The sequence below is a fragment of the Nanorana parkeri genome, unplaced genomic scaffold, assembly GCF_000935625.1.
Source record: "Nanorana parkeri isolate BGI_ZX_2015 unplaced genomic scaffold, ASM93562v1 scaffold50, whole genome shotgun sequence".
Classification (NCBI taxonomy): Eukaryota; Metazoa; Chordata; class Amphibia; order Anura; family Dicroglossidae; genus Nanorana; species Nanorana parkeri.
Window position 1 is genome coordinate 42,738 of NW_017306318.1, and position 25,596 is coordinate 68,333.

Genomic DNA, 25,596 nt, shown 5'->3' on the forward strand with positions numbered 1-25,596 from the left:
GGTGGGCGGCGCTCCGAGCAGGGTCATCTGGCAGTCTCCGTCCACCTAAATTAGGACCCGGAGACTGCCAGATGACCCCGCTCGGAGCGCCGCCCACCGGAGCAGCAGTGACGCGATGCTCGGCGAGGTAAGTAAGAAGAAAAAAACATAGCGCAAGCTTCGGCGCTAGGCTTCGGGGCATTTTGACAAGTACATGTACTTGTCAAAATGCCCTGTATCTGGCCCGATTCCGATGCTAGCATCGGTATCGGGACATCCCTAGTTTTAACCCTTCCCCACCCTATCCTAAAAAAAAAAATTGGCTTCAGATACACTTTATGTAAAGTCACTTTGACTTGATCTAGTATTGTCCTGAAAACTAGATGCAAGGCTCTTTTTTGCTGTTAGCTTTGTAGTGGAACACCTTTGCTACCTCTGTGCTACTTCTCCAGTATTCAGTGTTTGGAATCTAAAATCTTATTCACACCACTATCTATAAATATGCATTAATGTACCTTTTCACCAAGTGTTTTTAAAGGAAATTCCACCTTTTTGAAAAAAATTATAAAATGTACATTTCATCATAAAAGAAGAAAATGTGCATGTATTTTTTTCTGCATTGAAGGCATTAAAGCATTGCAACCATGATTAGTGAAATGTAGGTGCAATGCTCTGGCTTCTGCACACTCTTCCTACCATCCGTGTACGTACTGAGGTACAGACATTCAGTAACATGGACGAGAAGAAGAATGACACTACCGCACTTGTATTCCAGTGAGAACTGCAACTTGTAGTTTTTCCATTCAGAGATCCTGTCAAAAGGATCTGTGAACGGATGATAATGTTGTGTGGACAGAGCCACAGACAGCTGCACTGAATCAAAGAATGAACACAAGCCTGCGGGCAAAAGAACCCTGCAATTCAGCTAAGTGGGGGTGGGGGTTGCGACTTGACCATGTTCCATGTAGTACCCTAAATATGAGTATAACATGAAAAATGGTCAGAAACGTAAACCAGGCCTTCAGCACTATTCTATGTGTTTATCTTTTTTTTTAGATGTAGCTCTATGTGTTGCATTTCATGGTTTTCAAGGATAAAAAAAATCAGCTCCTCCAATCAGAAGTGCATAAAATCACATGCTAACGTACAAAAAGTATACAAGGGCCCTCGGGTGAACGGACTTGTTGACAGTACTGAGAAATATTTCCCCTGCAGTTTGTAGGCATTAAAAACACACAATAAACTAGGACAAAGTGCACTGGCACAAAAGGAGCCTCAAACTTCTAATGAATTTATAATTACAGTATATCTAGTCTTGTACAGGACTTATAGGGAGGAAAAAAACTGATTAGTCACTGAAGAGCAGATACTTTCACTTTAATCTAATACTAATGTTTCTGACAGCAGAATAAAAAACAGATGACAATATTACCCAAAAAAGCCGTATGTTCACAGTGAAGAACTTGCTCTGCCGAAGTCTTGAAAAGAATTCGCTAGGAGTCCGCAGGTCACCATAGCTGGATCCCAGGATGAAATGTTTTGCCCGAGGCAGCTGTTGTAGTGATAAAAGCGGGATTGCAACTCTGCATACACAATGAGCTGAGGATCCTTCCCTTGTGAGCCGCTGCGATTAGCAGAAGTAGGGAAGACATTTCTCCTAGCCCTGAAAGTCAAGAAAAGGTTTCTCACTGTTTGCAGAACCAGTAAATCTAAAAGAAAGTTAAGCTTTCTGTACCCATGTAAAAAAATACAATGGATGAACATGTCAACAAATATATAAGCATTTCTCTTTGGACCCCAGGATACATAAAAAAAAAAGGAATACCAGACATATTAGAACTAGATACACAACGGACATTCATTTTACAGTTGACAGTTTCCCTGTTATTGAACAAACAAAGCAAAAATACAACCACCTTCAGCCTTTACATCCCAGGATTTTTCTTTTCATCCACATTTCATGTACATTAGTTAGTACCAAACTCATGCATAAATTATTAGCCAAGTTCTCATGGATAGAAAACTCTAATATTTATTAAAGTACCTTTAAAACACAATTTAAAGACCTTTTATAGTCTATCATGTAAACTTGTAATAAAGTAAACTGGTTAGCAAATATTGTAATATAGTAAACGTATCAGTAAACTAAATGTTGTATAATGTAGTAAATGTGATAACTTAAAGTGACACTAAACTCAGGAGTTAAATCTTAAAAATGCATTTATGTACTCTATTAACAAAAATGTATCTTATTTCTGTATCACTCGGCTGTAGATCCTCAAATCATCTCTGAATTGGTGCGGACACTGTCCTTCCTTCTGGAGGGGGGCTACTTTTGTTCCCCATGGTCCCTGTGTGTGTTGTAAAGTAGCCAAGATCGCTGTGATTGAGTACAATCTCACATTTAGTTTAGTAATTTGTATTCAGATTGTAGTCCATCACGTAAACGAGCTAGTTTAGGTGTGGCTACTTTACAACACACACAGAGAACATGGGGAACAAAAGTAGTCCCCCCCCAAAGGAAGGACATTGTCAGCACCAATTCAGAGCTGATTTGAGGATCTACAGCCGAGTGATACACAAATAAGTTAAATTTTTGTTAATATGTAAGGTATTTGAATGCTTTTTTTTAAGATTTAAGACTTTAGTGTCAATTTAAGTTAGCCAGTAAAGGGTATTCCCTTAAACTCCAATCTTTCTTTATTCTATAATGTAGCAAATTTGCAATATAATGAACTAAATAGTATATATAGTGATTCAGAAAACTTATAAGTAAACTAAAGTAGTAAAACTTAATAGCTTAAGTTAGCCAACAAAGGGTATTTACTTAAAAGGAGAGTTAAAACTGAAACTTTCTCTATTCCATAATGTCAAAAACCCTTGTGACCCATTATTTAATTATTTTCCAAAAGTCCTATAAATCATAATATTGTTGCACTACCAATACATATATTATAATTTACTTGCTTTGCGTTTCAAAATAAAAAGATGTGTTTGAACTCATTGTTTGGGCTTCAAATGTAAGTCAACGTGTCACTAGTAGATGAAATGCCTAAAACTCACAATGCTGCAATCCAATTCCAAAGAGTCCATTAGACTCCTCCTGGGAATTTTTACTTGTAAACTCAGTTCTATGTCTGTATACTGGGTTTAAGTCACATTCCTTCAGAGCCAACATCTGCGGTAGTTGTAATAACAGCAATGTATATGCAATTTGTGCTTTTGCAGGGTCCGATGTATCCATTTTTACTTTTACTCTCCTGACTTAAGGGGGTAAAGGCACCATAGACTTTTAAAAAAGCTTAATGTCCTGTTAAGCTTCTTTTATGGATTTGCTCTATTGTCTCCAATGCTTTCACATTTAAATCCACTGTTTTCCTTCTTTTTTACTGCCTCTCCTGCCAAACTCCCCTTTCACGCATACATTAGCTTGCCTAGTCTAGTCCAAGAAATGGCAGCAGTTAACAGTTTAGGTTTTCTACTTTTCCAAGGGATAGGTGAAATTTTTTAATTTTAGCGTCCCTTTGGATGTGTTATTTTTTTAGTGATGGGCAACAGGTTTACTATAATTTATACTTCCCTAGCAACCTACAACATAGAATTACCTTCCTTTTGTTCCACAGCAGTTCCATTTAGTTGTCCAAGTTATAGCTTACACAGGGCTATGGACAAATCATGCGAGTACTGATTGGCCCTGCACTGTCACATGCACCATTAAACTCAGACATGCCAGGTATTTCCTTCAGAGAAGAAAAGGCAAAACGCTGCCTCTGGGAATGAGAGAATTAGAGCAAAACTGTTGCTTTGCCCCTTATTTTGCAATGTCAGATGCAGACAGTTTGGAGTGTAAGTGATACCCTTTACTGGCAAACAGGACTTGCAAAATGTGCAAACTTTAGTGATTGAGGTTACTTCTTTTACATTTTTAATTTATCATTTATTATGTCTGAAGAAGGGACCTAATGGGTCCTGAAAGCTTGCATCTTTAATAACTTAATAAATCTTAACTTAGACAATAATGGGGATCACTTAAACCCCAAATTGTCTGCATTTATCAATGTCTAAAAGGTGTGACAGTGCGTGGCAATGCAAATAGTTCTGCAGGGAAGAAACTGGCCTTTCAGCTGGGATCTGGATCTCTGGAGATTTCTTAGAGTTCTGGGTGGGATGAAATCTCCATTCCTGAAGACAGGTGTTGCCGGTGATCAGTTGGCTCAGAGAGTTGGTGTGGTGTGTGCTGGACGCACATGAGGGCCAAGCCAGGTGGTGGAGCCACACACAGAACAGTCAGGGAGGCTGGGGGATTAATGTGTTAAGCTGCTGTAAGCAGTTAAAGGGTATAAAGTGCCCTGAAGCATTTTTGTTGAGGCAAAAGTTAAAGTCCTGGGTCACTGAGTGAACAGCACAACCTTGAGCCGGTGAGACAATATACTTTGTGTTATATGCTGACGTTAAGACTGAAGTTGTGGTTTTCACCTATGAGTTGTCTGAAGAAAGAAGAATAAAGACTTTTTGGTTTATGTAAAACCCTGTAGGAGTGCTCGGTGAGATCCCCAAAATTACAAAGTGTACAAGACACTATTACTGCAGTAACTTAAACATTAAGAATAGTAGTTGCTACTCTGTATAAGATAAACATAAAAGCAAAAATGGACTTTGACAAGGGCTAAATTCTGATCGCTAGACAACTGGGTCAGAGCAACTTCAAAACTGCAGATCTTGTGGGATGTTCCTGGTCTGTCGTGGCCAGGACCAACCAAAAGTGATCCAAGGAAGGAAAACTGTTGATCTCAATTCAATCAGGCATCTGTGGGATGTGCTTAAAAAACAAGTCAGATCCATGGAGGCCCCACCTCGCAACTTACAGGACTTAATGGATTGACTACTGACGGCTTAGTGCCAGATACCATGGGATACCTTCAGAGGGCTGGTGATGTCCATGTCTTGATGGGCCAGGGCTGTTTTGGCAGCCAAAGGAGAACCTACTCAATATTAGGCGGGTCGTCATAATGTTATAGCTGTTTGGTGTACATCTCTATAGCAGAAAATGTTTAAAGAAACATGTTTTTCTAATTTATTTTCCTAGGTTATGTTTTAATGTTGGGGGGGAGTAAAGTGTTAGGCGGTTAACCTAGTGTTAGGTTTATGGTTAAGGACGAGGGAAAAACTGATTTAGGATTGGTTGATGGACTTTAGTTCATTTTAGGAGGGTTTTACATTCCAATACAAGTCTATGGGAATGCAAAATCCATTTTTAAGCAGGTCAGATGTAGGTCAGAAGAAGGTCATCTGCAGGTCAAATGCATCTGTCTCTGAATTCTGAATCTCAGGGGTTTCTCGTACTGATGTCAAACAGATGCTATCGACACAAACCCAAATTACATCGACACAAGAATGATTATTTTAAAAAACAAGCAGTCTTATTACCTGAATTCGGATTGGTGTCAGCCTTTGCTATCCCTGTACATCTAAACTCAAACTGGGAGGGAAAAGCTGCACCTGGAACCAGTCAGCTGTGCTAAAATGTACCTGTGCTAACAAGAACCATGCTGATAGGAGGAAAGAGCTGTGTGACAGAGAGGTGAGCTTTGTACTTGTCTGAAGCTTCTCCTTTCCTTGTCTATCAGTAGGCTGGGAGAGGGGCAAGATCTGTTAGTGGTACTGAACTGCCAAAGAGAGAAATTAGGTCTCTAGCAGCCAGACAGGGCGATGCTTTTGCTGAGCTGTATAAATCTCAGGACCGAATAGATGAAAATACAAATCCTTCTGGCAAGTAAACCAGATCCTTTATATAGATTGCATCTGAGCAGTTAGTGGCTTGCCTGGAGGTTAATTGCTAAGCATTAATCTTAGGGGTTAGGTTAAGATTATGGGATTGGTTGACGAGAGGCTTGAGTTTTATCATCAGCTTAAGGTTTCAGTAAGATTAGGGTTCAGGGCTTGTAGGGGAACACTGTGTTTTCATTGCTTTAACAAGTAAAAAAGAAAACAACTGTGCTGGGCCCCAAAAAAACAAACATACTGCCAAAACTGTAAAAATAAAAACAAAACAAAAACTGTGTTTTCAAATAAAAGAATCTATAAAGCCATGCAAATTCCTAAACTTTTATTTCCTGAATACAGCAGTTACAAAATTTCATTATGTCTGTAAGAGACTATTGGTGCATTTATACTATGGCATGTAACAATAGATGTTGTATTCTTGATGTTCTATCAATGATTTTCACAGAAGCCTTTACTAAGTGATGATGACAAAAAGAAAAAAAAAAAAAGAACAGAGCTTGAAAACTTGTGAAATGATTCATCATAACAAATTCCATTTTCTTCAAGAGCTCAATGTATTTTTGTGTTTAAAAGTTTCCTATTGATGAGGCAGGAAATTGATTCATTTTTTTTCCCGGCGTTGACTCAGCTCTAGATTGATCGGCAATGAATTACTCAGATTTAATGTTTGTGGCAGCTTTATAAATTGTTGATTTTCTTTTAAAAATGCTCAAGACAAAAATCTATAAGTCTGCGAATGTGAGAATATCGGCACATTTCAAAACAGCCATTTTAGAGTGTAATGGGCAACAAAAACAACACATGAAAAGGAGGTAGGATTCAGTTATCTGGATGATAACAGCGGCATTTATAAGATCTATTTATTCTGTTTAGGGGCCCAGGTATTATGATTGTAGTAAGGCTAAAGTACATGTCATCAGTTAAGGCCAGATAGAGATCAACTTGTGATCTGCATTCATTCTTTGATACTAGGCAATGTCAATACAAAACAAATGCATTTTGCACACGCATCTTAAAAGACCATTTACACTAGCCCTAACATGTTAAGGAAAGGAAGAGGAGGTCTTGAGAGATCATCTACTGTATGATTTTGCTAGATGAATTGTGAAAATGAATGAAGAAACTGACCAATTGGCTTTGGTGAAGAAAAACAAATTGTTGCTGCTTTTGTTAACTGGACGCCCTATTTGGTCCAGATGTTAAAATCTTATAGACCCTTAAACTATATAGCGGTTGAAAAATCTCTAGGACAACCTCTCTCAACCAGAGATCCATGGAACACTAGGGTTTTTTTGGGGGGATTCTTAAAGCTGTGAAAGACTGAGCTCTTGATTTACAACACATGCATAGTCCCGGGTCTGATGTTTCTTTGCAGAGCTAGCGACAAAGGACCAATGAAGCCTTTCCGCCCATCTCCTTGATAAGTAACCATAGCTATATATGGCACCATAGCTATATATACTGTAAAATCTATTTTGGATACTTTATCTTTTACATTCCATACTACTGTCTATATCAACAGGGCTGGATTTCCCACAAGGCCAACCGAGGCCCGGCCTTTGGGCAAGCAGAGCTAAATGTACAGCGGGGAAGCCGCCGCTTGTTTTGTACAAGTGATCTCGGCAATGTCGCCGAGATCACTTGTATGCAGCCTGCAGGACTGCCATTCTCCATGGGGGTTGGCGTATAGGGGGGTGCATTGAGGAACCTGGCCTTGGGGCAGCAGAGAGAGTAAATCCAGCCCTGTATATCAATGTGCTTATTGTGCTGGTCTTTTCAAGGACATTGTACCTTTGATGAAGAGGGAGTGTTTAGATACCAGAGATGCTGTGGTTGTACTATTCAATTATTTGATGAATGATTAAGTTTCCTTGGACTCATTTTTGGCCTGACGCTCTTCATGCCATCTTTTTTCCCCCTGGATTTTAATTCTGGGTGTCTTAGTAAAGGTAACCCTGTTTGACAAGAATTAAATGAACCTTAGAAATTGGTTTGACATTCTGTAATTTTGCACGACTTTTTATCATTGTTCCATTATTCTGTCCCATGCCTTGATGTCCTACCTTTTAAAAGCACACCTCCAGGCAAACTGTTTTTTTTATACAATGTTGCAAATGGACAGAGGTTTTTATCGGTTTTTATTCCTGTTTATGTAGCCATTAGAGAATCCTTCTATAATTTCCCACACGGTCACTGTTACAGGAAATTAGAAAAACATTTCAAAACAGGGTAAATCCTCTGGCAGGTTTTAATTGTTGTCTGTGTTAGAAAGAAGTTGCCTTACTTTCTAATTGATCATCTGGGAAGGAAGTGAGATGAATTATTTACAACAGGGCCATACACTGCATTTAAACCCAGACAAATGTTCTAAAGTATCCATGCTCTGACCAACCCATAAAGTTCTAGAATTTACTGGAGGCTTTCATTTTTAGATTGACATATTCAGTGGAGCTGATAAAAATATAAGGAGGGGCAGCAAGCATAGTAAGGGTATGCAGTTGGAGGGGCATTGCCCCCATGAGCCTCATCTGCACCTGTACCTACGTACAAGAGAGATTCATATACAGTGTAAGACAGTTTTCTTGTAGCAGCTTTGAACAATCAGCCCCATTCCTTAGTAAAATAATAGTAGAACTGCAGGCTACAATACTATACATTATGATTTCCTTCATGGTTTCAAATGCTTTGAAATGCCACTAAAATTACTACTGTCTCACTGTGCTCCAATTGCTGGCTAAAAAAAAATCTAGGCCCTGCAGCCTATAATAGTGGGAAATTGCATTTGTTGTACTATATTGTCACAAGTGTGGTGTCTGTCTGCTGCAGATGGTTTTTAGCTGCTAGAATGAAGCCTCCTCCAGGTGTACAATGGACAATGTTTCATGTGTGCTACAAGGTTAGAGTCTTCAATGCATACATATTTTCATACCTGTATGAAGGTATGTCTGTGTCCTGACATACTGGAATTACTTAACTGCTCTGCTTTTTATCATTAGAGGAGTGTCTCTTAGCATAGCTGTCTTATAAAAGAAATGTCAGAAAGGATTTTTGGTATCTCCAACTTAAATATGACTTTTGTTTAAGCACTAACATTTTTCTAAAAGGAGTATTATGGCTGCATCAAGCACTGATTCTCCAAAGAAAATGGAGGATATTGATTGGTATGATCTTCTACAGGGGTAGGCAACCTTGACACTCTAGCTGTTGGGGAACTATAAGTCCCACGAAGCATTGCAAGACTGACAGCCACAGGCATGACTCCCAGAGCCAGAGGCATGTTAGGAATTGTAGGTTCACCACAACTGGAGCACCAAGTTTGCCTACCCGTGATCTGCAACATTAAGCATGCCGCCATTCTGTGTTGCATGGTGGGAAATTTTATTACAGAATTGACTAGACCGCAGATACAATATACAGGTAGGAAACTGCCACATAACTACCTTGTAAGAGAAAAACACAACCTGAATTGTGATTGCTGCTACTTTTGCAATTGTTTCCATAACCCCCAGGTACTATAAGCAGGAAGCTGGTGCTGCATAATCAACTATTCTTCAGGATCATTATAATTCCCTGCTAGAAACATGCCACTAGTGCTATTTAGTCATAGACTTTTCTGCAGGAAGATAACGTTTCCACACCTGCATATCTATTACCTCCTTATTGCTTTTCACATGAATCATACAGAAGAAGCCCAGGTTGTGAACCATCATGGCTACATTCTTACATCCTACAATAACCTGAAATAGGAAACATGACGTTGGTGCTGGATTTTCACATAATGATAAATGTGCTGAGCAATTGTGGCTGCTGCCTCTGCATCCTTTTTCATTATCATTTTCATTAGGAAACTGATGTTCTTTGGTCATGTGCGTGTGTGCTCGTATGTGTGTGTATAGTTACATGACTATCCAGGAAAAGGATAAAACTGCTCAACACACAATGTTGCCAACTACCTTCTGTCCCACATTCTATTTATTTGTTTCGACAAAATTAGCCATTACTCTGCTGCTCTGTAATCTCGGAGAAGAATGGGCTCATTTCTAGGACTAGGCTTTTGGTTTACCAATCATTTTGCATCCCTATCATCACCTATGACTATAAACATTATCTCAAAACAAAAAAGAACAAAGTCTTGGTAGCAAGGGTCAAAGATGAGGTTTACCCTAAGGACTGTTGGGTTTATGTTCTGTTATGTGGTGAAGCGTAAGGCTGACCAGCAGGACCTTGGAGTAGTTTTGGAAACTTGAAACTGAGAGGTGGTTTGTATATCTTATATGAATTCCCATTAGGTGACTAATACCGAACCTGAACTAGACGTGTCCAACTAGAAAGAGGCTTGAGTCAAACCCAGAACAAACTGGTGGGATTATATCTCCCAGTTGGCTACAGGCATGTTTTGACATTTTCTAGGTGAAACTGAACCCCATGGCCAGGGAAAAAATCTGGGTTAGTCTTCTTCTCCTACAACTGGATATTAAATTAGTGTTTACAATCCACTAGAGTGGTTAACAGGAAGCAAGTATACAAGTGACAGGTAGCATTGTTTTCAGAGTAGTAGTGATAATTGCTCATTGTTGTGCCTCCCTTGATTAGCTAATTTCAGCATATCCTGTAGATAGCACTAGACACAATTACAAGTTTTTTGATAACAGGGCAGTACCTATTATCCTCAATTGCACTGTGAAGATAATTAAAGCGGAGTTACTAGCAATAGCTTGGAATCAAAACTGAATCACTTTCTACAAACAGACATTTGTGAATAGGCTCCAGTAAGGAAGCTGCCTGGGAAGCAGGGGACGCATACCAAGTGGAAACCAGTACATGTACACAAGTTAGTCATTGTTGTCAATCATGCTGTTTTATATCTGTGCAGTGCTTTGATGTGTGTTGTCCATTTTGTGATGCGTCAACACACCTAATGATGATAATGACAGTGGATAGCTTTTACAAATGTTTAAACACATGGAAACATGCATAGAAAGGTGAGAATCCTGCCTGATGCTTTAATCTTTAAATACTTCAGCCAAAGGCATTCCTATGCATTGTGCCAGCTAATGTAGCACTGGAATGGTGGCTCGCACTGCTGGAGCTTATTTCCAGTGCCTACTGCCTGCCCATACTAATCTATTCTGTCCTGTCCATACTTGTATAGTTCTTCACTCTCTTGGGTGGCTCTGTGGCCAGTGTCATGTCATGAATTTCTGGCTCAACTATGAACTTTCCTTTCTCTTTCAATGTTCTCCATAACACATGGGCTAAAATCTGGCCGTAAGACAACGTTTGCAGTACAGTGATCATTTTATTTCTTTGGGGACCATGTCTAAAGATTTGAACAGCAATGTACTTCTTGAGTCAACTTTTTTCTTTTAGAGCTATTTTTTCCTAAATAATATGTTAACTGCAAGTTCATTGGTTTTGCTCAGCAGGCATCGTTGTCAGTTCTACACTTTCACAGTTCACCATTTGTCAACAATTGTTACACCCTTTTGATGCATTTTATTGAAATTCATGAAATTGTACACATTGACGTTGAAACAAAATGCTTGTATAACTAGTATTGGGATTGGATTTTTTGTATAATGATCTATCAAAAGAACCAATGTGAAGTCCAATAAAAACAAGAATACCTTATTGTATATAAACGAGCAGAAGATGAAAAATAAATACAACCAATTGACACATTCACTGTATTCATTTTAAAGGATAAATTAGCTAAAAGATAATATCGAAGACCTTCACAAATCTGTGGTCTGTGCCCTCTGCACTATATTACACTCATTGATGAGCATACAAAGGAGCAGAGCAGGGAAATCCTCTGTTTTATCATAAGAGCCAGTCTCTTAATACTGTTTAAATTGCTGAAGGTGAGGACTGGCCAAACACGCAACACAGATTAAAATTTCTGCACACAGATCAAATAAAAGCAGGAGGGCACTAGAAAAATTGTATTCGCCCCTCCCCCCCCAGGAAGAGTTGTAGATTTTGTGAAATGATATTGGGTTTATGTAATGCAGCAATTACAGATACAAATACGTGTACTTAGTAAGGTCCCTGCCTATCCTCCTGTAGCTGAATGTAAATCAATGTTTGCCTACAATGATCTAATTAGCTCTACTAGTCTAGTAAACAGGAGGAAGTGATTTTTTTACTGGCTCAGGTTTCAAAAGAGATGATTTTTAAGCCGACACAATGACCCAGTGAAAGAGGATTATACAAAGCTTTAATGTAATAAAAAGAATTCGAAATGACAGAATGAAACTGGCAGTTAAAACACTAAATTTGTTTTCTTCAGACGAGCTTAGCACCGAGCTCCCCACTCACCAGAAGGGATGTTGAAATTTTGAGATTCTCTGAGTGGGACCGGTCAAAGGGCATCTGTCTGTATTAATTTTCATATTTTAAATATGGGCCCACTGCAGTTGAACCAAAAATAATTTAGCATACAAACTGAGAAGACAGACTAGGATGTAATTACAGGAGGGGCAAAGAGGGTAACGGCTCCGGCCCATACCCGCTCACATACTGGCACGTACCTGTCTCTTTATTGGCAGTAAGCAAATGCTACATTCTGTATGATAGTTAAACCAAGGCAGAAGTGAAATGGGCCATTAATGGCTATGGCGCATGTTACCCTCTATGCGCTCATTCACATGGATGTGCATGTCCATATAGCATGCATACTCGTGCAAAGTCCTGATCCCGGGAGGAACAGGTACAGCGTGTAATTGTGTGCAGGAGCCTGTACCTCCCCATAGAAGGATGTGGCTGCACTCCGTTACACACAGATCTGAACCTGTACATCTGCGAGGGTCCGGTTTCCCACAACTGGACAGAGCACGTGTGCATCCAAGTGGGGGCAACTGGACCTTCATGGGAGGTGCAAATTCAGGTATGCATGTAACCGCATTCAGCGGCATCCTCCCATAGGGAGGTACAGGCAAATGCACGCAATTAAACGTAGCACCTGTCTCTCCCGGGATTGGGTCTTTGCATGTCCGTGTGAATGAGTCCTAAAGCTACTAGCTGAACTACCAGGGTTGCATGGGTTGGCGGTGTTCCGCCACTTGGGAGGGGGGCGGAAGGAAAGGAGAAGGTCCGGCACCGGTTAGATGGATGGAGGATGACTATCTGGTGGCGTGCTCTCTCCCTGGCCCTTCGGAGTTTCTTGCACCGGGGCCGTGAAGTTTTTAGTTATGCCTCTTCCTAAAGCTTATTAGCAAAAGGCAGTTTTCACTCTCTATTGTGGTCTCTGCACCATCTCTTCCTACAAGTGCCTTAACACCTGTCCCATGAAACCTCACTACATTATGCTCTGTATACACTACTCTCTACCTCTACTCAGTCTTTCTACCTTCTGTCTCTGTATATGTAATATTTGGGTTTGCAAAGGTGTTTGGTGCACACAAAGTGAATTTATATCCTTTGTGGCCAATAAGGGATATATTCAAATATATTTTTTTTAGTTTGGCTTTAAATAAAGTCAGTTTTCACAGGAACTAAATCGCACAGAACCTAAAGCTTTGCCATAGGTGCCTCCAAGTAACTGCAGGTAAATTCTATAGCCTTAGAAAGGTTTATGCTGAGTTGCAGATATTACACAGATTTGAGGCTGCTAACAAAGATAACATACAGGTCCATGGTGTGTAATATGCTTTCTTAATGTACTTGAGAGGTAGTAACCCAAAAAGTTGAAACCTAAAGAGAACACAAAAGTTAGTCTTCTTCTTTAAGCCCATAAGTACGTGTTGTTTTTTTCCCCATTGTAGGTGACATTAAATATTAGCATAAAACAGATAGAACTGTCGTACATTCTTCCATAACAGATGATTCGCTGATCAATCACAGTACATGAGGCAAGAGGACACGTAGTTTAATATTAATTCATAAATCCCATTACATGCCTAAATATTTTAAACCATCTTCCACACAGTGTAATTCATAACTCACTAACAGATTCCGGCACCCGCCCCCTCCCAGTAAAATCCATAAATCCTGGCACGACCAGCTCTTAGACACACTCTCCCCCCCCCCTCCATCATGCCGGGGGAGCGCGATAAAAAACAAGCGCTTATAATGGTTATAAAATTAATTCCACCGCGTCCACTTGCTCTCCACTCTCCTAATTTCACTTTGATGGAGTAGAATGCCTAGCTGTCCCTTTTCCCGAAGTTAATGCATTCATTACTTATAATTACTTTCAATGCCCGCTTGGCGGTCCCCGTCCTAGGCTTCTGTAATGATTGTGATTGGATGTAGAACAGTTTTATCTAAGTTAATTTACTATTCCAAGTCAGATGATAGAGTATTCATTGTGTTACCTAGATTAGAGCTGCAAATGGCACCATATATCATTAGGGAGGGATCCAGCCCTGTACGCTGACACTGAAATGATTTCTACTTAAATAGATGCTGTACAGTGATAATGTCTGCAGCACTAGGAATGGAAACAGACAGATCTTATGCTTGTACCAACCTGTTGTGCCCTCAGCACAATGTGCCCCATCACAGGGTAAATCACCACGGTAACACATGTAGTTGTTAGTGTAGATCACCCATGAATAACATTGTTATTAGGTAAGAGACCTTCAGCTCGTCATGACATAGTTGCCTTGAAGCCTAATGTATGAAGTATATGTTTGTACATCTTTTTTTGTATTTCTTTCCCCACTACCAGTCTGCTCCACCATTTTCTGTGGCTAAATAGGTTGTAACATGTTAGAGGGAAGTTGACTGGTTGGTAGAAGTAGTTAGTATAAGGGGGTCAGTTCCTGACAGGTTCCTGACAACATATGTTGCACTCCGCTCCTTGCATACCATGAAGCATGTCCACCATTGCACCTTGTCAATACTGGCCAACAACAGAGGGGCCCGGGATGAACCTTATATCTCACAAGGTAGACCCGCTGTCTGCAGGCTGAATGGTGGCTTATTTCGCAGTCAGTCCCCTCACAGGTAAACTAGAGTGCCAAACCCTGCCTGTTTTCTTTCAGATGCTGATCTTCTCCCATAGAGGGCCTGCACAACCTGGGCCAAATCCGACAGCTGAGTATCACTTCCATACACTCACTCCTGACATCCACCACACTTGCATTTTAATTAAAGTGTATGTAAAGGCATTTTTTTTCCAATTTTGGATTGGGAAATTTTTTTTGGCCCCACTGGCTACATTCGCCCCTTTCTTTGGTCTAGTGACAGAAATTAAGGGGAAATCTACAATTTTAGAGCTGCCAACAGAAGAAAACAGAAGAGGTGAGGGTAAATTACCCAATTAGACAATTGTTGCCTGAACATGTCCTAACAGGGGAATTCCCTTCACTTTGGGGAGATTTCCTCTTATTTTCTGTTGGGTCTCCAGAACTAGAAATGAGAGTAACTCTTACAAGTAGGACACAAAATAAAATATCTTACTATACATAGGTTTTAAAAATCAGGCACTACCCCAGGAGCCCCTTACACCAACTATCAACCAGAATGTGCAACTTAGAAGCCTCCCCACCATTCAGCCCTGGGGAACCAACGTACATCCATCCAAAGCTCAAATATCAGTTTGAATTTTGCCCTTAACGAAAAAGTATTTTTGTTATTATTATTATTACTATTGTGCATTGCTTTTCACCAAACAATGCTCTGTAGCTTAGGAAAACAGTTTTCATCTATGAATACATGCACTCTGCACCCTCCTCCCCCTTACTGCTGTTCAGGCTAACCGTGAACTTCTGAAAATCACAAATTCATGATCAGAGAAAAGAGCTTGTCCTTAGGGACCGATAAGCACAAATTCTCTGTAATTGGAACCGTCAAAAACAGACTAATTATTACCCCTAGATCCTCATTACCAAATTGGATTTACAGGAGTTTTGTTTTGCGCCTGTGGTGAACCCCGGGGAAAACACAGTAGATCTCCGAGGCTTGCGCTTACCAAAATCGGTGTCGGGTGCATGTCACAAGTCTGTTCTAATTACCTGGTTCTGTCTCAGGATCGGGCTGTCCAAAAGACATTGTGGTAATAGACTTGAACAGAAAAGACCAGAATGAATTATGCTTTTACACACTGCTTGATCTCTCTATTAACGTTCCTTCTCTAACCTCTCTTCACTGAGAGAGCAAACCTTTCATCCCAGCTGCTCCCGTACTTCTTCAAAATACACTTTGAACACAATAAGAAGCCGCGAACCATCAGATGTATTTGTATTCAAAAGAGAACAAGGCTAGGACTGAATATCAAAATACTGCGATTTCCACAAATCTCTGCACTGTTCAGCATTGGAAGACACAGCTTAATTAAAGGTGTTTGACAATCAAAACTTTAAAAAGCCTTCAGCTGCTTGGCAACGGTTAATATTATAAGTACCGCTTTATTTTTCTCATAAGTGTTTTTAAAATCAATGTTTATATCGTGAGTTCTGTAAAAGGATAAAATCACTAGTAAGCCCACACAATGTACAGCTGGGATTTTCTTTTTGTGTGAGTGTGAACTGCAGCAGGAACTAAGGAGAGCACTTGCTTTTAATTACTGATGTTACTCGATGTAGATACGGAAGGGGTAGTGACATAGAAACCAGTGCATTGTTTGGAATATCTAGATGGAGCCATGATCGCGCACATAAGCAGCACTGTATCACAGGCCCAAATCCTAATGTAAAATTATCTTTTCTCCCAACAAACATAAAAAGCACAGGTAAAGTGCTTTTCACCTCGCATTTCCTATTGAATGTAATGTTTGAAATATCTCTCTGAATGTGTTAGCAGCTCTATTGCTATACTCTTTAATTAACAGTCTGCTAATGTTATTTCAGTAGCCAACTAACACAGTAAGCCATAAAACTATGAAACAGCATGCCAGTGGTGTTTTTGTGAATTACAAGCCTCGCTGGACAGAATTATACATTATTTGACAGGTAAAACAGTTACAATACATACATTTGATCTGTCTGTTAGGCTTTTCGACTGGAGTTTCATGTTAGAGGGTATCTAAAAAGAACTCTCCTTTAGAATAAATGAAGACTGCGGCACACATGTGCAAGATTAACAGATCACAACAGTGAAGATTTTGAAATACAGTGCCAAGTAGGCTGCACAATGAACACAGGTAAGTGCGTGACTTGAGGTGATCAGGTAGGGTACCAAAACCATTTATAAAAAGGACTATTTATAAAGCAGCAGTATGGCCCAATTTCATCCATGCTGCTGTTTTTCCAAAAAAAACCTGATATGCTTTATAAATGTGCTTTGTGCTTCACTTGCTTTGGGTCCCTGAAGCACTCGAAGCCCCATTTATTCCAATAAATAAATAAATAAATTCCAATGGTAACAAGCGGAGGAGGAAAATCATGTGACAGGGGTCGCCTTCTATCCAAAAGTGTTCTTTGCAGTGTTTTGTAGGGAACACCCCACAGGACATCGGAGACACCACTCTATACTCTGCATTTTAAAAATGGAATGTAAAAGGCCAGCACAGTGTGGAGAGATTACAGAGGGTGTCCCATTGTGCGCTCAGTCCACACATTAAGTCAGCCACACAAACAAAATGCTTTTAGCCTATTTTTCTACCCTAACTAAAAACTTGCTTGGATCCGAGAATCCTTTTTTAATTGTTCATGTTTTTTCCTTTGTTTTGATCAAATATTTGACTAAAAAATAAAAAAGTATTAGACAGTGGACTTAAGGTTTGTGATTCCCATAATTAAGACAGACAGCAGCTGATAGTTGCAGATCTGCAGGGCTGCGGAGTCCATACTTTTTTCCATTTACACCCTTTGGTGGTCACTGGAAATGGGACCCTCTTACACTGTTGGTCAGTGGGGGAATTGCCCTTTCCAAATGGTGATCAGTGGAAAGACTGCCTTGTTACACTGTTGGTAAGTGAGAAAAATGCCTCGTACATTAGAGGTTAGTCTAGTACCCTTTACATTAAAAGGAGAACTATGGGGTTCTCCCATCACCCTAGGCTCAGTATACAGCGAGCCGTAACTCGCGGTATACTGAGACGCCGCAGTATACCGCAAGCTGCTGCTCGCGGTATACTAAGACGCCGCAGCTTCAGCTGCACAAGTATGCCGGGATCCGCCCAGCTGCGTGACTGACAGCTGGCTCTGCCTATCTAGAGGCAGAGTCAGCTGTACCCGCCCCCTCCCCCGTCTGTTCCGCCAGTCAGCGCTGGCGGATCGGAGCGGGGAGGAGGGAATCCAGCCCCTCCCCTGTCACGGCAGAGAGGCGTGACAGGATCGAGAGGTGAGCGAACGCCGGTATGTGTTCGCTCAACTCCAGATCTACTGAGCCGACCTGTGACAGTCTCATTGTCACAGGTCGGCTAGAACTATGAGGTGAGTGAAAAGCACTCACCTCATAGTTCTCCTTTAATGGTCACTAGCCCTATGCCACTAGCTCTTCCAATATATTTATGGTGCTCAAAATCATGCAGGCATCGTCAGTGGGGTGATCAATTAATCAAGCAACCTCTGGAGGATTCCTAGGAAACCATGAAACTCTGTTTGAGAAAGGCTATGTGCACAGCTCACTTTAGCAGAAGATGCTAGAAATCTACTTGAAGAGCAATGCTAAGCCTGTCACAGCTATTCTGGGCATTGTGTTGTTTTGATCAAATATTTGACTAAAAAAAGAGAATCCTATTTAACCCACTTTGAAGATTTGATCAAAAACAATCAATGGAAGAATATATTAAACAGAACTATTGGGAAAGTAAAATATACTCTTCAATACTTAGAGCCAGTGTGCGCCACTGCATCTGTCACATGCCGGCTCTATAGCTCGAGAAATGTGCAATCACAAACCAGTGATCGCTTAGCTCATGGCTTCTCCCTGCAGAGAGTGGTGACGTCATTCGTTGCTTCCTGCAGGGATTCCCCCTCCCCTCTCTCTGTTCCTCCTGCACTCATTGGAAGGACAGACAGGGGAGGGGGCTGGCTCAGGCTCTAGAGTGGCAGAGTCAGCTGTCAATCAGGTAGCGGAGTAGATGTCGACAATATTGTTGGGATCTTTCCTGGCTGCAGCGTGGCTCTGTCAGCATATAGCAGGCAGTAGCCCGCTATATGTTAAGTTTGGGTCACAGGAGGACATTGGTAAATGTCCTCCTGTGACCCAAACGAGAACTAACACCAAGAAAGGTTTGGCTATAGTTCATTTTTAAGTGCAAAACAAACCTATCGTACTGTTTTTTTTATTTCCACCTAAAAAAATTCAGTTGAAAGAGTGGTCGATTGTTCTAAGATTTGATTGGAATACTGAAATGATCAAATAACTGGATGGTAATTGTTTTTGGGCAGCTTAAGCTAGAAGCTACCATATTAAACAGGATTGTGTGAGAGGTGCCAATACACTTTCCAGAGCCAGTTCTATCATACGTATAATGAAAACACGTGATTTGCATGGGTAATAGAACACAGCACGCTGCCAAAGGAAATGTGATTTATTCCATTATTTTTGTGTATTTACTTTGTATTTCAAAAATAGCATCATTGACATGCACGTCATGCCATAAGTCATCTAAATGTGTTTTTATGCATTATTTCCTAAAATGCCAAGCTGTCTATAACTACTGAGCGTTGTCAGTAAGAGATAGCGAGGCTATATACATTTAATTTATGTGTTATGCTTTATGCACTGCACAGCCTCAGGCGGTTACCCACAATGCACCAGTGTGCTGAATTACTTAGGGGTAGCAAGTCATTCCTTTGCCAAGTCAGTCTCCAAAACTTGGCTGACAACTCAGCAGAATAGATTTATTTATGGGTCAACAGATATAGCAAAATTGATAAATTCAGTCGCAATTCCAGCCAGTCTGGCTGCCAAATTATTGCCATTTACAATCAGATAAAGTGAACCTGTCATTTAGTAGCATAAAGCCTTTCAATGGAGGTTTGACTTAAAAAAACTTTTTTTTTCAAAATAAAGTGGAAATATTAACAAAATAGAAAGTCGGTTTTGGTGGGCTACATTTTCCCAACGCCCATCCCAAATGGTTTCTTTAGCGGTATGTGGGACAGTAAGTAACATCTATGACAGTCAACCTCTGTTGATACTGCTATTCTCCATATGTGTCCATGCAAAACAAACTAGAGGGTGAAGGACAAATATATTCTGCATCCTGCTCCCACTAGTGAATTCACCATAGGTATATTTGGATGCAGCTTTTCTCATCATGTTTACCACGGTGAAACTCTGGTTATTTTAAGATCTAAAGGAACCCCAGTTGAAAATTATTCTATGTGCAGCTCATTTGCATGATCAGCAAGTTGTAAATAAAAGAATAAATGAAAAAACATGGCGAACTTAGTATATTTAGCACCCAAAGGAAATATTTTTTAACAACCCCCCTGCTCTATGCGAAAAAAAATAATTTTCAGTAACATAACCATAATAATAAAAATAATAATAATAATAATTAAAGCGTTGCTGTGATAGACTCACCACAAAGCTGTCATACGCAAACAATGTTGTAATGTCCACTGCTTCATTGTGACTGAATTGGCATTCCAGTGGGGGGGAAAGACACCTAACTCGCCCCCCTCCCATCACTGCTTACTGCGTACTACCGGTTCGAAAAAACGTCTGACTCCCGTCGGTCACCCTGTACAAAGACACACGTTTTTCTGAGCAGATTGAAGTGCAATGCTATGAATGAGCAAACGTGCACACAAAACGTGCAATACGCTTGTGTCACACATTTTAATGCTCTTCCATTGAATTCTATGCGGGCAAACGCACTGTAATCTGCCCGAAAGAAGCTCATGTACCTTTTCCAGCATTCAGCGTTTTTACAGCTTGCGACAAAACTCTCAGGTGTGAACAGGGGCCATAAAAATGAATGGGACTTCTTGTGTTGAGAGTTTTGTCGCACTTAGCTTTGAGTGTCAAAACGCCCAACCTTTGACAGACACCACATGACCAGTAATGCCACATAATCAACTGCCTTTTACAGCAGCTTAGGCAGGAAGGGGGTTAAAGCAGGCAAGAGTTACTATTCGATGACAAGTGGGTTTTGGAATTCAGTCCTTACTTTTTCTTCGAGCATTTGTTATCCCTTCTGTTTTCTTTTTACAGCTCGTTTTCATTTCACATCACCATCTCACGACACAATTGCCTGTCACGCCTAATTTTCCTATAACCTAATCTTTTAGCAATGCCATGGTAACATGCATATAAGACGAGCTAACTAATCAGCAACCATTCGGATCGCAGTTGTCATTTTTCCAGTGTGGACTTTATAAGTTGGGGATAAACTCTGATTGGCTTTCCTGAGCAACATCTCAGCATCTTCCGTCTTCTGTCTTCATTTTATTTTTTGTTTTTTTATAAATCAGTTCCAGCAAAAGCTGCTTTACATACGCCTCATAATTGTTTTCCCCCCGGTTAAAAGCATCAGATCAATTTCGACTCATGCAACAAAAAAAATTAGGCAGTATGTGTCAGTCTAAAGACACAGGAAATATTTTGTTACTGTGTTTGGAGTGTGAGGATTTATAATAGTGATTATCACCTCTGGGAAGTTCATATAGCGGCAGTTACACACTCCACCATCTGTGGTTATTGCTTAATTACTGGCAAGAAGATTCGAGCTCCAGATCAGTGCTGCTTCCTGCCTGCTTCTGACTCCGATCTGTTTGCATCATCTCTCAGAATGTTACAAATTAGGTGAACACAACGGTACCGTTACCAGAACAAATCTGGACATTAATATTCAAATGTTTTTACTGGGGAGCCCTAATTGCCTATAACGTGAAAGTCACATGTTACCGGCATCTACGTCCTAGTCAAAGGAAAGTGCAGGTTCACCTTTTCGCTTATTTTCCTCCCAACTGTTCCATAATCTGCTTGTTTTAATGTTGTGATCTTGGCTCTGGCAGTTTTCTAATCATTTCCAATAAATTGTATGCTAATTTAAACAGAAAAAGATTGCACAGGTTCAAACACATGTTTGATTTTATCTTGTTTTAGTGGTATAAATATACTTTTTGTTTCTTAATTTGATCTTTTATACAATGCAAAAACCACATCGATATTCTTATTTATTCAGAAATCTCATTTTCGTTGCAGCTCCTGTTATCGCTCTGATTATACTGACCTACTAATGTGTGTGGTTCTTATTAACGCATGTATGGCCATATTAAAAATAAATGCTCTAAAACCCCACTTCCCGTTCCCATTGGTCCAGAACCTCCATTACTTACCTAGGGGTACAGATCCCTACAGACTTCGACAAAGTTATAGATTTGAACTTCATGCCATTCTTGCTAAAGGCCAAACAAGACCTGGCCTCCTGGCAACAATCCCTACTCACATGGTTTGTTAGGTGTAATGCCATCAAAATGAACATCCTACCAAAACTGTCATATTTGCTCCAGACACATCCTGTTGTAGTACCTCAGAGCTTCTGGAACATCCTACCAAAACTGGTATATTTGCTCCAGACACTTCCTGTTCTAGTACCTCAGAGCTTCTTGAATATCCTACCAACACGGTTATATTTGCTCCAGACACTTCCTGTTCTAGTACATCAGGGCTTCTTGAAACAACTTTCATTGTAATTCATCAGATTTGTTTGGGAGGGTGGAGCTTCTCAGTTGGCCCTTGTCACTTTATTACTGCCTAAATCCAGGGGTGTTATTGGATTTCTGGATCTGCTCTTGCATCAAAAGGCATTACACCTAGCTAGAGTGATTGATTGGTGTTGTCACTGAGACACTAAACTGTGGGTTTAATTGAAACATGCCCTTCTTCCATACGAGTTGTTGGGAGCACCCCGAGCGAGCAGGTGCCTCTGGGATAACAGAGGTGTTGGCTATGTGTTTAGGTGAAGCACTGAGATCTTGAGGAATGCTGAATTAAGATTTACATGCTTAGAAGAACATTTTATCAGTGTAAAGCACTGTACATCACATATATACATATAGAACTTCATGCATCACAGATAAGTATGCATAAGCATAGAGACTAATATTGCACTACAGTGCCATCTAGTGCTCAAAAGACATAGTTACATTGATGTATTTCCAACGAAAGTCCCATAGCTATCCCACTATCTACTCAACTCTTCTTATGTTTTTTTGTACTTCACAGAATGCTAATTAGCTCTGCTACCCTTCTCCGTTATCACTAATTATAGGGCACCCACAGTTTCTTCCTAGTCAAAGTGATAAAATATTTTAATCTTGGTTGGAGGACAGGAAATTTAGTGCTTTACACTTCACCTCCCAGGAAGGTTTGCGAAAACCAGTCAGGAGGTGAGCGGGTGAAAGATAAAAAGCTAGATTTTCCAAGACGATATTAACCCCTGCACTTCTTGTGCTCTTTGCCAGACCACCATCAGTTCCTTTGCCCCTCATCATCTTTCAAGAAGATTTGCTCTTGATTTCATCCATTGAGAGGTACCTTATCGCTCTCTTAAAAACGTCTCTGGCTGATCTTGACTTACCTGCTGCCAATTTTCTCTGAAAGTGCAAAAAGTGCTTGTTTTCAACTCAATCGGACCACAGTCTCCATTTTGCTCATCGAGCATTTACTGTATCTCAAATAAATATCAGGAACCCAATCACAAGCGAATGACCCGCTGGTATAGGACGCCTTTATCTTCCCTGGAACTGCAGACACATGTTGGTGATGCAGCAGCTCCCCGAGCCAATTTTCGCCCCAAACTGGGATCGATGTTTCAGACGCTCCTGCAGCCTGCCTTTTACATCTTACCTTAATCTTCAGATCTCGATATGGGAAGTCACTAACTATCCACTTACTGGATACAGCTAAAACTTGTATCCCTGCTCTCTGGAAACAACAATGCCCTCCCACACTGCCCCAGTTATTTTCTAGAGTGGATGACATTATGTTAATGGGGGATCTCACTGCCCGTATTAGTGATAGTTCCTAAACCTTCCACTAGACTTGGTTCTATTGGATTCAATATAATGACTCCCGGGAATACTTCCTTACCTTGAGATCTCCAACATCAACCTCCAGCATGGTATGATATAATTAGGCTCAACATTCACCCCTCTTATATCTTGGGGGCTCTGTCACAGCGTCGGGACAATGTGGATCCCACCTCTCTCATGTCATCATCTTTTTTTCCCCACTCACATTTCTGCCTTTCATTGACTTTTTTCTTCCTTTTCTTTTTCCTCAGACTGTGGAATAACCCCCTGATTCTCTGCAAGGTCTCTGCTCTTCTTCCTTATCCCACTTCTTCCTCCTTCTACCTTTGTTAATTTTACCTGGGACTATACAATTGATCTTCTGATGTCAATGACAATCCCTCATTATTCTCTAGGAAGGTCATCACCTTAAACCAGGATATTTACAGATACTGGATGGAACATGACTGTACCGAATAGCAAAAGATTTCTTTGTTTTGTCTTCAAGTTTTGACATTATTATACATTTTAGATTTACCTAAGGCTGGCTTTGTAATATGTGGTATACTCCTATGTTTTCTAATCCTAGTTTGTTTCTTGCTGTTGTAGTATTACAAGCTTTATTATTGGCTATTGTATGTCCTCTGTAATTTATACATAAAGCATTAAAAAAAATGCTCACAAAGTAAAATGCTAGGTCCACTTATATTGTCCCGGCCCCATCTCCAGTATAAATTGTTAGAGGAGACTAGGTCCACAGTGTACCTGTAATTAAAAAAGTTAGATTAATTACCTTAACCTTTTCTTCCACAATGCTGAGCATGGTGTCACCTTCCTTATAGGAAGATTCCTGAAAAATGAAGAGCAAGCCAAATCCTACGGGAAGACATTCCAGTCCATTCCAAGAGCATCTTCCTGCAAGATTTGGGCTGCTCAGTATTTTCCAGGATCTTGCCGGAAGGAGTGTGACTTCAACCTTGCCTAGTCAACCTTACGGGCATTATAGGGGGTCAGCTAACACGTATAAAGGCCTATGGACAGCAGAGACTAATATTGAGCTCTAGCTATCAGGTAAGATGTAGACCTAGGAATGGAGTATTTATCCCACCCGGCGCTCACCACGTGTATGTGAGAAACCTAGGTGACACATACAAACTGTCCTACCCACCGATAAATATCTTTAAACAAATCTATGTTTTGAATCTATATTTTCTAGACTGTAGTTCTTCCTCTCTAAATTACTCCAGCTTGATCTGCTAATCTAGCCCAGTTGCTCTTTGTAAGGGATGGTAGATTTGCTGAGTCAGCAGATGCAATGCTTGCTGCTTCTTTTCAGGTTTTCATTTGGTGGTTGAAACGCAGCTCAAAAGATTTAATGATACTAAGATTTTGTTAGATGGGGAGGAGAGGATGAAATTATTTCTATTATTATTTGTAGCTCTAAAGAAATTATCTGATAAACTAGAGCTGTACAAACTGTATAGTATACCCCTACCACCCAACCCACTCCAGATCAGTTTTTAAAAGCAACGAATGGAATGAATGAGCTTTAAACCATGGCGTCTAGTAACTGCAGGACTATATATTTTTAAAGGAATTCTTTGCAGTGCCATCCTGGGTGGCAGAATCAGAATACATATTCCCATATCTGCTGAATGTTCCAACACAATAATAAAGAAAACTGTATTGCCCCCTTCTGCCCAAAAAGGTGGACATGTTTGACCATATCAGTTATGGGGTTAGTCCAAAACCTGCCAGACAGCATTTTAATTTTGAAAATGCCAAAAGGTTAGAAAACATGTAGGGATCACTATTCTTCATCACCCAGACAAGTGCCATCAACATTTGGCAGGGATGAAGCTTTTGTGTTAATTGAGCTCTCTGGTGTCAGAGATGCCAGAGGGTAGATGGATCATAGATAAAAGAAATTGTGGATGGGAGGGTCAATTGCCCATATTGGAGGGTACCA